A 13,601-nucleotide genomic window follows, 5' to 3' on the forward strand; every position below is an offset into this window, starting at 1 on the left:
CTTTCCCAGCATCAGGGACTTTTCCAATGAGCTGTCTGTTATATCAGATGACCAAAACTGGAGCTTCAGCCTCAGCATCAGTCCCTCCAATTAATTTTCAGGGTTGATCTCCCTCAAAATTGGCTGGTTTGATCTCCTTGCTGTCCAAGGGACTTTAAGGAGTCTTCTCCAGCACCACAGTTTGAAGGCATCAATTATTAGGTGTTCTACCTTCTGTAGGTCCATTTCTCATAACCATAGGTGACCACAGGGAGGACCATAGCCTTGACAATACAGACCATTGTCAGCAGAATAATGTCTGTGCTTTACAACACTGTCTAGGTTTGTCATCGCTTTCCTGCCATGAAGCAATCATCTTCTGATTTCATGGCTACAGTCACCATCTGCAGTGATTTTGGAATCTAAGAAGAGGAAATCTGTCACTACTTCCACCTGTTCCTCTTCTATTTGCCATGAAGTAATGGGGCTGGATGACATGATCTTAGTTTTTTTTTTTTTTACTATTTATTCTTAAGCCAGCTCTTTCAATCTCCATCACCCTCATCAAGAGACTCTAGTTCCTCTTCACTTTCTGCCATTAGAGTGGTATTATCCTCACCCCCAAGAGTAAAACCATTAATAACCTTTCAGTGTCACAGATGACACAAATCAATCGTTTTAAAGGTATTCAAAATCAAGCTTGTAATCTCCACCAAATCTGATCTGCCCGTAGTGTTCCAGATCACAATGACTATATCCTAAGCTAGCTACCCCCCTTTCCTCTCACTTCCTTCCATTCCTGTCAATTTCCCACTGTCATTGTCATTCCTCATGAATGCCTCATCAGGAGCCTCCTGAGTTTTTTCTCCTTCCTAGAGGGACTTCAGAATTCCCTGATAGCTCAGTTGGTAAAGAATCTGCCTGCAATGCTGGAGAACCCAGTCCAATTCCTCAGTGAGGAAGATCCAGTGGAGAAGGGATAGGTTATCCACTCCAGTATTCTTGGGCTTCCCTTGTGGCTCAGCTGGTAAAGAATCCGCCTGCAATGTGGGAGACCTGGGTTTGGTCCCTGGGTTGAAGATCCCCTGGAGAAGAGAAAGGCTACCCACTCCAGTATTCTGGCCTGGAGAATTCCATGGAGTGTGTCCATGGGGTCGCAAAGCATCAGACACAACTGAGAGACTTTCATGTAGAGTGCCTTGTCACTCTATAAGCAGAAACATCTTTTATTTTACTTTGTTTTTTTTTTTTTTTAAATATAGTTGCTTTACGATGTTTGTTAGTTTCTGCTGCACAGCAAAGTGACCAGCCCCATATATACATATATCCCCTCCTTTTTGGATTTCCTTCCCATTTAGGTCACCACAGAGCACTGAGTAGAGTGCCCTGTGCTGTCCTTTGGGGTCTCATTAGTTATCTGTTTTATACATATCAATGTATATATATATATATCAATTGCAATGTTCCAGTTCATCTTCCAAGATGGCGCTAGTGGCAAAGGATCTGCCTGCCAGTGCAGGAGCTGAAGGAGACACAGGTTTGATTGCTGGGTTGAGAAGATCCTTTGGAGGAGCAAATACCAGCCCACTCCAGTATTCTTTCCTGGGAAGTCCCATGGACAGAGGAGACTGGTGGGCTACAGCCCATGGGGTTGCAAGAATCAGACACGTCTCAGCGACCAAACAACACCAACAAGGAGCACCCAGGTGCTTCCTCCTTTTTTCTTCCCTTTGGTTTCAATGAGTTGAAATCCACCTTTTTGAAATTTCCACCTAATTTTGCTCTAGCTCTGCTCTCTGAGGCCACATAGATGATGGCTTTCACATCCCTGAGGATGACTTTATCCCACCTCCATGCTGTTGTCTCTACGTGGCAATTCTTTTGCTTCTGAGTGAAAGAAAATCTGAGAATATGGCTGGGAATTATATGTGCTGCTGCCCATTCCCAGATACGTGTGTGTAGGCCCTGAAACAATCATAATGCTAGGATGGGCTTTCCCTTTGGAAGACAGTCCCCATGGGGTCTGACCTACTAAGCTCCTGTAGTTTTTATTCTCAGGTGGCTCACAGGCACGTGGTCAGAGTGCTCTGTGTCTTATGGTGAAGGATTCCAGAGTGGGCAAGTGACACGTAAGCACACAAGATCCAACGGAACGGTGCAGGCGTTGCCACCGAGAGTGTGCGTCCCCAGAGTGAGGACTCTGAACGGAGGAGCCAGGTAGTGCTAACAAATGCAGTGTTTCACATCTTCCAGTCCCTGCAGTCAAACCCATGCATCAAAAAAGGACTCCCCCTGGCAGTCCAGTGGTAGGACTTTGCCTTCCAATGCAAGGGGTGTGGGTTCCATCCCTGGTCAGGGGGCTAAGACCCCACATGCCAAGAGGTCAAAACATAACACAGAAGCAGTGTTCTAACAAAGTCCCACCCATCAGGACCCCTCCCCACAGGGGAGAGGAGAGCTCCCAACTCTTGCAGGACATTCAGGAAACTCATCTGCACAGGGAGCTGACCACACCACACACCAGCAGGTTCAGGGGACTTACTATCCTATCCTAGACGTCCCGGTCCTGATTAACTCAGACTGCAGAGATCAAAAGTTCCCCTCAGCCCTTCTGAAAACGTTCAGTATTGTCAATGCAGGAGGATAATACACTGTTTCTGCATTTCTGCCCTGCAGTGCAGCAGTTGTCTCTCTTGAGAATGATTGTGCTAATTCTTAGGTCATTAACTCCAAGTCCACCTGACTACACACTTCTCTAACTGGAGAGGATGCAGAACTGAGGGTGATACTTCTTTCTGGAGAAATGAAGTTTATTAAAACTATGAAGAACCACGGAGTTGGCAAAAACTAGCCCCTCCACCACCAACATCAAAGGGGGAATGTGTAGGAAGGGGGACGTGCCCTGGGGGATAGTCCAGTCTGTGATTTTTTACCCAGTGAGGGAGGAGGGGTGGCCAGGCCAGGGTGATGCCTCATGGTCGCCCAGGCCACTCCAGACCATCCTTCTAGCTGGCCAGGGTTTCTGAAGGCTGTGGAGGTGCTGGATTTGAAAACCACATTCCACTTGACAGGGTCCCAGGGAGCTCGGCAGCTCTGACCTTTTGTCTCCGTTAGTCATCCAGAGGTCATTTCTGGGACTATTGTATTTTTATGCCTCTTGCTGGGGAGCCTGCAACAGGAATGTTTCACAATAAGATTTCATATTCTCCCAGCCAGCCCCTTCTTTTTCTGGCTGAGGCCAGAGGGAGTGGCTGGGGAGTGGGGCTGCCCCACTTGGGAGGAGCTTCTGATGGTGTTGGCCACACTCAGGGGTCAGTTGTTTCCCTCTGAGGCTTTGATGCCGGTGCCTCGGGTGCTGCGGGTGTCTCAGGTGCCTCGGGTGCTGCGGGTGTCTCAGGTGCCTCGGGTGCTGCGGGTGTCTCAGGTGTCACGGGTGCTGCGGGTGTCTCAGGTGTCACGGGTGCTGCGGGTGTCTCAGGTGCCTCGGGTGCTGCGGGTGTCTCAGGTGCCTCGGGTGCTGCGGGTGTCTCAGGTGTCACGGGTGCTGCGGGTGTCTCAGGTGCCTCGGGTGCTGCGGGTGTCTCAGGTGTCACGGGTGCTGCGGGTGTCTCAGGTGCCTCGGGTGCTGCGGGTGTCTCAGGTGCCTCGGGTGCTGCGGGTGTCTCAGGTGTCACGGGTGTTGCGGGTGTCTCAGGTGTCACGGGTGTCTCGGGTGTCACGGGTGCTGCGGGTGTCTCGGGTGCCTCGGGTGCTGCGGGTGTCTCAGGTGCCTCGGGTGCTGCGGGTGTCTCAGGTGTCACGGGTGCTGCGGGTGTCTCAGGTGTCACGGGTGTTGCGGGTGTCTCAGGTGTCATGGGTGTCTCGGGTGTCACGGGTGCTGCGGATGTCTCAGGTGCCTCAGGTGCTGCGGGTGTCTCAGGTGCCTCGGGTGTTGCAGGTGTCTCAGGTGTCACGGGTGCTGCGGGTGTCTCAGGTGTCACGGGTGTCTCGGGTGTCACGGGTGCTGCGGGTGTCTCGGGTGCCTTGGGTGCTGCGGGTGTCTCAGGTGCCTCGGGTGTTGCAGGTGTCTCAGGTGTCACGGGTGCTGCGGGTGTCTCAGGTGTCATGGGTGTCTCGGGTGTCACGGGTGCTGCGGATGTCTCGGGTGCCTCGGGTGCTGCGGGTGTCTCAGGTGCCTCGGGTGTTGCAGGTGTCTCAGGTGTCACGGGTGCTGCGGGTGTCTCAGGTGTCACGGGTGTCTCGGGTGTCACGGGTGCTGCGGCTGTCTCGGGTGCCTCGGGTGCTGCGGGTGTCTCAGGTGCCTCGGGTGTTGCCGGAGCTGCTGGTGTCTCAGGTGCTGCTGGTGTTGTGGGTGCTGCAGCTGTCGCTGATGCCGCTTGTGGAGGGGGAGGCCCCAAGGTCTAGACTTGGGGTGATGGCCCTTGCCTCCGGACAGAGTGCGGTAGTAGGCTTGGTGGTCTTCTCCTGTGAATCATGGGTTGTCTCCTGCCTAGAATGGTCTCCCACAGGAATAGCCAGGCCAGTAGGAGGGTGGACGCCTCAGGGCTTGGAGGCTGGAGTTCTCAGCTGCTGAGGTTCTTGGAAGAGGAGGGAGGGTCTCACAATAATGGTCTGGAATCCCACCTTGCGTCCCTTCAAGTGCAGGCTCTGGTCCCACCTTGAGCCCAGAATCATCCCCACTGTCACCCCCGAGTCCTCTTCACAGAGTGGCAGGAGCAGCTCCTGGCCCATCTTAACCTATGGATGCTTCCAAATATCAGCTAAGGTACCTCTGCTGACAACCCCTACAGGGTTAAGAGTCAGCATATTTGCCAGTAAGCTTCTTTCACACAGTATGTAGTGTGGGCCACATGGTATTGCCCTATGAGTGCGCTATGCCAGAGCTGCCAGAAATCTTGTCCCTGGAAGGGGAAGGACCCGGTTACCATGATTGCAGGATGACACCAAGGCTCCACACGTCCACAGTGGGCCCATGTAGCTCTGCCCCAGGATGAGCTCAGGGGCTGTGTAGGTGGCAGTGCTGCAGAAAGTATCTAGCTTCCCTCTTGGGTTTTACTCATTGCTCAGACCGAAGTCTGAAATCTTCACCTGGTTCTCATCAAGGAGCAAGTTGCTCAGTGTCAGGTCCCAGTGAATGATGGCCCGACTCTTTTGCAACTTCATGGACAGGACTTTAACCCACCAGGCTCCTCTGTCTCCATCCTCACATAACCTCTTCTCTGTGTACACACAGGAAGAGAGAGTTCTGGGTGTCTCTTCCATTTCTTATAAGGACGCTTCCTATGGGATTAAGGCTCCATCCTTTGGCCTCATTTAACTTCTAACCTTCTTTAGACCCTGTCTTCAAATATAGTCACATTGGTGGTTAGGACTTCACTATATAAATTTTGAGGGGATACAGTTTGGTCCATAACATTTTGCCTTTTAACCCCCGAAATTCATGTCCTTCTCGTGCAGAATACATTCACCCCATCTCAACATCCCCAGAATTCTTAAGCCATTCCAACATCAATTCCAAGTCCAAAATCTCATTAAAATGTCACTTGATCAGGTATGGGTGAGATTTGACACATAAAATTAATCCTCACAGAACCCATAAAGAAAAATGCAACATATTGTTGAAACACATAACAGAAAATCTGTGCAAGTAAAGGTACTCTGAGTGCTATAAAGGAGCACATACCCTTAAATGAGCTAGAACGCATACTTCCAATTCAAATTGCTGTAGAATTCTTTTTTCAGAACTTCATATAATTTTGACATTCATATGGGAGAGTGAGTTAAGGACAAGAGACTTTTAAAAAAACAAATCATTAGGATTATGGAAAGACTTCCCTTATCTGATGTCAAAGTGTCCTGCTAAGCTGTTGTAAGTAAAAGGGTATAGTGTCAGTGCAAAATAGACATGAGTTGTGGAGTATAAGAAGAGTACAGAAACAGACCTATGTTAAATGAATTTAAAGTCCAAAATCTGTTAATCATAGAGGGAAGAAGAGTTTTAAAAAATGAACAGTATAAAACTACAGAAAGTCTTTTTTGATGACATTAAAGAAAATGTGTTAGTCAGTCATGTCCAACCCTTTGTGACCCCATAGACTGTAGCCCATTAGGCTCCTGTATCCATGGCCTCCTCCAGGCAAGAATACTGGAGTGGGTAGCCATTCCCTTCTCCAGGGGATCTTCCTGACCTGGGGATCAAAGGCAGGTCTCCTGCACTGCAGATTCTTTACCATCTGAGCCACCAGGGAAGCACAAGGACTGCTAAAGAAGACCTAAATAAATGAAAAGGCATTGTATATTTATGGATCGAAAGACTTACTGTTATTCACCTGACAGTAAATTGATCTGCAGATTCAACACAATCCCTATCAAAACCCCAGCTTCTTTGCAGAAATTGGCAAGTTGATCCTAAAATTCATATGGAAATATAAAGGACCCAGGATAGCCAAAACAATCTAGAGAAAGAACAAAGTTAGAGGTCTCAGACATCTCAATTTCAAAACTTACTACAAAATGGTGATAATCAAGACAGTAAGGTACTAACATGGACTTCCCCAGTGCATCAGCAGTAGAGAACTGGAAGATGTGGATTTGATCCCTGGGTCTGCAAGATCCGCTGGAGAAGGGAACGGCAACTCAGCCCAGTATTTTTGCCTGGGAAATCTCATTGACAGAGGATTCTGGCAGGCTGCAGTCCATTCTGTCCATGGGATTGCAGAGTTGGACATGACTTAGTCACTAAACAACAGCAGCAACGTGGTGCTAACATAGCGTAGACACATAGACTGATGAAACTGAATTGAAAGTCTAGAGATATATCCATACATCTATGTCAATTGATTTTCTACAAGGGTGAAAATACAAATTCAATGGGAAAAGAACAGTTTTTTCATCAGTGGTAAAGGACAGCTGAATATGCACATACAAAAGAATGAACTTGGACTCCTAGCATATAATGTTTACAAAGCATTAACTCAAAATTTATCAGAAACCTAAATTTAATTGCTAAAATAAAGCTCTTGGAAGAAACTGTAGCCATAAATATTCATGCTTTGGATTAGGAGATGGTTTCTTAGATATGACACAAAAAACATAACCTACAGCAACAACAAAAATAGATAAATGGGGCTATATCAAAATTTAAAGTTTTGTTGCTACAAGGGACATAATCAAGAAAGTGGACAGCCACAGAATGGAAGAATATATTTAAAAATCATATACATGAAAGGGAACTTGTTTCTAGGCCTGTTTGTAAGTCCAACAAAGTTAGCCTATGTACCCAACAAACACAATAGACTATATAGTATTGCACTGTAATAGGTTTATAATACTTTTCACACAAATAACACATAAAAAACAAACACACAAAACATTTTTGATCTTACAGCACAGGACCTTGAAAAAGTACATTAGTACAGTTATAATAGCTGACATACAGGGGCACAGTCATGTCTTTGAAAGTTCTCAACTTGAAGGTTCATATGTAGGGGAGGGACTTACTGTAAAATGTATACATTAAGCAGTGACTTTTAGGGTATGTGAATTATATCTCAATAATGTGGGCAAATTAAAAAAATTGTATGAAGGAAATTGTTCAACTAATTTAAGAAAAATATATAAAGTGAGAGCCCAAACTCACAGTGTACAACATAATAAATTCAGCCTTGAATAAAGTGTTTTAGTGTAAAAGTCATTAAACTGGAATAGAACTACCAGGATGCGAAGGATCGTTTCAAGTATAAAACAAATGACAAGAAAAAATTGACAAGTGTTATTATTTTTTTTTTCTGTAATTGAACTCACCCCCTACACACAAGCCTCCATTTTTGCTCTAAGCAGGAAAACCCTAACTTGGCTGTAGCTTATGGTTTTAAGCACAGTGATTTCTGAACCTTAACCTGGTCAGTTAAGAGATTGGCCCTGTCCTTTCTGCCCCTTCTCCCCAAGGATGGTCTCAGTTTATGAGGAGGAAAAGAGGGTGAAAGGATACTTAGGTATCTGTCTGGCTCTGAGGAGGGTAGTCTGATCCTCAGAGCTGGGCTTCCAGCCGCTCTTACTTATCTGAACATTCACTGGAAGGACTGATGATGAAGCTGAAGCTCTAATACTTTGGCCACCTAATGCAAAGAGCCAATTCATTGGAAAAGACCACGATACTGGGAAAGATTGAGGGCAGGAAGAGAAGGGGGTGACAGAGGATGAGATGGTTGGATGGCATCACTGACTCAATGGACAGGAGTTTGAGCAAACGCTGGGAGATAGTGAAGTACAGGGAAGCCTGGCGTGCCGCAGTTCATGGCGTCACAAAGAGTCAGACACAACTGAGCGACTGAACAACAACTTCCCTTGGGGACAGCTGACCCCCTGTAGCTCATCTCTGGCAATGCTGCCATAGCACATGGTTTTGGTGCCCCAGCACGCATGAGCTCACAAGGTTGTTTTCTTTTAATTTTTTAAGATCAGTCTTTATTTATTTTTGCCATGCTGCACCGCATGCAGGATCTTAGTTCCCCACCCAGGGATCAAACCCCGGGCCCCCTGCATTGGGAGCACAGAGTCTTAACCAGACCGGCAGGGAAGTTGCTCTCAAGGTTGTTTATACCACACTGTGCTTTTGTTTCAGTGTCCTGGACGTTGCCTGGGTCGCATTGTGAGGATGCAGCAGCAGCATGTACTCTGTCAACAAGCCAAGAGTTCTGAGTCCAGCTGTGATGACACAAAGGGGTACTGGCCCCACCCTAGGGCAGCACACAACCTCTCCCACCTCAGATAAGGACTATGATGCCTGGAAATGGCATCACCCCTCCCGTACACCACCTCTCATAATGCACAGTTCCTACTCAATTATGATTTCTTATGGTGCCATCCTCAGTGGTGTATGTTATGCTGTTGCTGTTCCATCACTAAGGCATGTCTGACTCTTTGCAACCCCATGGACTGCAGCATGCAATCTATAGGGAAGCCCTGTCCTTCAGCATCTCCTGAAGTTTGCTCAGATTCATGTCCATTGAGTTGGTGATTCTTTCTAACCATCTCATCACCTTGATTTCCTTTAGGATTGATTGGTTTGATCTCCATGCTATTCAAGGGACTTGGAAGAGTCTTCTCCTGAAAGCATCACAATTTGGAAGCGTCCGTCTTTCTTCAGTGTTCAGTTTTCTTTATGGTCCAATTCTCATATCTTTACATGTTCAGTTCAGTTGCTCAGTCGTGTTCGACTCTTTGCGACCCCATGAACCACAGCACGCCAGGCCTCCCTGTCTATCACCAACTTTCGGAGTCCACCCAAACCCATGTCCATTGTGTCGGTGATGCCATCCAACCATCTCATCCTCTGTCGTCCCCTTCTCCTCCTGCCCCCAATCTTTCCCAGCATCAGGGTCTTTGCAAATGAGTCAGCTCTCTGCATCAGGTGGCCAAAGTATTGGAGTTTCAGCTTCAGCATCAGTCCCTCCAATGACCAAAGGACTGATCTCCTTTAGGGTGGACTGGTTGGATCTCCTTGCAGTCCAAAGGACTCTCAAGAGTCTTCTCCAACACCACAGTTCAAAAGCATCAATTCTTCGGTGCTCAGCTTTCTTTATAGTCCCAACTCTCACATCCATCCATGACCACTGGAAAAACCATAGCCTTGACTAGATAGACCTTTGTTGGCCAAGTAATGTCTCTGCTTTTTAATATGCTGTCTAGGTTGGTCATAACTTTCCTTCCAAGGAGCAAGTGTCTTTTAATTTCATGGCTGCAATCACCATCTGCAGTGATTTTGGAGCCCAGAAAAATAAAGTCAGCGACTGTTTTTCCACTATTTCCCTATCTATTTCCCATGAAGTGATGGGATTGGATGCCATGATTTTAGTTTTCTGAATGTTGAGCTTTAAGCCAACTTTTTCACTCTCCTCTTTCACTTTCATCAAGAGGCTCTTTAGTTCTTCTTCACTTTCTGCCATAAGGGTGGTGTCATCTGCATATCTGAGGTTATTGATGTTTCTCCTGGCAATCTTGATTCCAGCTTGTGCTTCAGTCCAGCCCAGCATTTCTCATGATGTACTCTGCATATAAGTTAAATAAGCAGGGTGATAATATACAGCCTTGATGTACTCCTTTTCCTATTTGGGACCAGTCTGTTGTTCCATGTCCAGTTCTAACTGTTGCTTCCTGACCTGCATATAGGTTTCTCAAGAGGCAGGTCAGGTGGTCTGGTATTCCCATCTCGTTCAGAATTTTCCACAGTTTATTGTGATCCACACAGTCAAAGGCTTTGGCATAGTCAATAAAGCAGAAATAGATGTTTTTCTGGAACTCTCTTACTTTTTCGATGATCCAGTGGATGTTGGCAATTTGATCTCTGGTTCCTTTGCCTTTTCTAAAACCAGCTTGAACATCTGGAAGTTCTCGGTTCACATATTGCTGAAGCCTGGCTTGGAGAATTTTGAGCATTACTTTAACTAGCATGTGAGATAATTGTGCAGTAGTTTGAGCATTCTTTGACATTACCTTTCTTTGGGATTGGAATGAAAACTGACCTTTTCCAGTCCTGTGCCCATTGCTGAGTTTTCCAAATTTGCTGACACATTGAGTGCAGCACTTTCACAGCATCATCTTTTAGGATCCTTACATGACTACTAGAAAAAACCACATCTTTGACTGTATGGACTTTTGTTGGCAAGGTGATGTTTCTGCTTTTTAATACGCTGTCTAGGTTTGTCATAGCTTTCCTCCAAAGGAGCAAGCATCTATTAATTTCATGGCTGCAGTCATCATCCTCAGTAATTTGGGAGCCTGAGAAAAGAAAATCTGTCACTGCTTCCACTTTTCCCCCTTCCATTTGCAATGAAGTGATGGGACTGGATGCCATGATCTTATTATTTTTTTGAATGTTGAGTTTCAAGCTAGCTTTTTCACTCTCTCTTATCAGGAGGCTCTTTAGTTCCTCTTCACTCTCTGCCATTAGAGTGGAGTGTTATCATCTGCTTATCTGAGGTTGTTGATATGTCTCTCAGCAATGTTGATTCCAGCTTGTGCTTCATTTTGGATGATATACTCTATGTATAAGTTAAAGAAGCAGGGTGACAATATATAGTCTTGACATACTCCTTTCCCAATCTGGAACCAGTCCATTGTTCCATGTCCGGTTCTAACTGTTGCTTCTTGACTTGCATACAGGTTTCTCAGGAGATAGGTAAGATGGCCTGGTATTCCCATCTCTTTTGGAATTTCCCACAGTTTGTTGTGATCCACGTGATCCACACAATCAAAGGCTTTAGTGTATTCAATGAAGCAAAAGTAGATGTTTTTTCTGGAATTCTCTTGGTTTCTCTATGATCCAGCAAATGCTGGCAATTTGATCTCTGGTTCCTCTGCCTCTTCGAAACCCAGCCTGTACATCTGGAAGTTCTCAGTTCACAGACTGCTGAAGACTAGCTTGAAGGATTTTGAGCATAACCTTGAGCACACTTGTACAACAGTTTAATCATTCTTTGGCATTGCCCTTCTTTGGGATTGGAATGAAAATTGACCTTTTCCGGTCCCGCGGCCACTGCTGAGTTTTCCAAATTTGTCAGTTCTCTTTAATGTACAGATTAAATCTGGATCCTAGTGTTTTCAATTATTCTAAACTTAGTCCTCTGTTTAAAAACTGTTTGATTAGGATGTTGGGACAGTGGGTTGGCAGAGAATAAAATAAACTTTTATCTTGTTGAGGGGCTTACACAAGAAGAATGCTTCCATCTGGTATAAAAGTCTGAACTGGTAGATGGTTTAGAGGGTAGAAGAGCTGTGCTCCTTGAGGTCACTGTCAGATGCCTTCCGTCTGGCGGCTCCACCACCCTAGAGGAATGTACTCCAGCCAGAGAAAGTGAGGAGAGAGTTGAGAGGGCTACCAGTGGAATCTGGAGTTCTGCCACTCTCTTCTTGGTGTAACTTTGAACTTGCTAACTTCCTAATTGTCACAATGGGGTGTTATTGTCCGTGTCAAATTATGGTTGGGAAGTTGTTTTTAAATTGTAGTTGATTTATGATGTGTGTTAATTTCTGCTCTACAGCCAAGTGATTTAGTTATACATATATGTACATTCTTTTTTAATATGCTTCTCCATTATAGTTTATCATAGGATATGGAATATAGTTCTCTGTGCTATACAGTAGGAACTTGTTTATCCGTCCTATATATGAAAGCTTACATCTGCTAACTCCAGCCTCCCCTTTCTTTTTCTGACATTTCATTTAGTGTGATAATGTCTAGTTGCATCCACGTCGCTGAAGATGGAATTATTCCACCCTTTTTTGTGGCTGAGTAGTATTCCATTCTATATGTGTACTACATCTTCATCCATTCCTCTGTCAATGGACCCTTAGGTCATTTCCATATCTGGCTGTGTGAATAGTGATGCTATGAACATCGGGGTGCATGTATCCTTTTGAATTGTAGTTTGTCCAGGATATACCCTGGAGTGGGATTGCTGGATCATATGGTAATTCTTGTTAGTTTTCTGAGGAACCGCCGTACTGTTTTCCAAGTGGCTGCACCAGTACACATTCTCACCAGCAGGGTAGGAGAGTTCCCTTTTCTCCACACCCTCTGTAGCATTTATTTGTAGACTCTTTAATGATGATCATTCTGACTGGTGTGAGGTGGTTCCTCGCTGTAATTTTGACTTGCATTTCTCTAGTAATTAGGGATGTTGAGCGCATTTTTCTGTGTTTGTTGGCCATCTGTATTGCTTTTTTTTTGAGAAATGTCTATTTAGGTCTGCCTATTTTTGGATAGGCTTTTATTGTTGTTGAGTTGTATGAGATCTTTGTACATCTTGGAAATTAAGCCCTTCTTGGTTGCATCATTTGCAAATATTTTCTCCCATGCTGTAGATGGTCTTATGTCTGGGAGGTTTTGATTAATCGGTTTAGTGTGAAGCACTTAAACAGCCTGAGTCATAGCAGATGCTCACTCTGTGGCTCTTCCTTCCTCCACATTGTGAGTCTTGCTGGGGAAAATGAGATGACCTTGACCATTGGCTCAGTTTCCATTTTGAGCCTTCATTAAGGTTTGTCAATGTAGTGTCAGCTGCATTTCCTATTACCAGCACAATTCCAGCCAGAACCATTCTCCCTGAATGGAAAATGTTCAGGACAGTTCCCTGATTCTCAACAGAAAACCTAGTTTCCAATTTTGCTTTAGTAGCTTATGGTGGACATCTGGACCTGACTGAGTGAGAAATCTACCTTTTAAGATCACTCTTCCCTCTTCACCTCTGAGATCAATCTCAGTGAATCTGTGAAGGGCTTCCTGTGGTCTATCTAGGAATTTACCAGCTCTTCCTTCTCTCCTTGTTTTATTCTTGCTAGTTTGGCATAGTTTAAAGTTTTAGCATGTGGTCGCCTGAGTCCTTCTAGAACACATCGGACAAAGTGACTCTGGTCCCATCTTTCTTTAGCCGTGTAATAGTCCCAGCCTGGTTCTGTTGTCAGGACTGCCTGATTCCCAGTAGGGAGGGTGGCTATCTTGTCCTCTATCTTTCCTGCTGATTCATTACCAAGGCATTCATTTCCATAGGCAACAGCTTTCTCCAAAACTCGAGTTTTTGAGTTAGGAGTTAGCATCTGTCCCAAGACATACATCACATCTT

Source organism: Cervus elaphus, chromosome 15 (genome assembly GCF_910594005.1).
Source record: "Cervus elaphus chromosome 15, mCerEla1.1, whole genome shotgun sequence".
Lineage (NCBI taxonomy): Eukaryota > Metazoa > Chordata > Mammalia > Artiodactyla > Cervidae > Cervus > Cervus elaphus.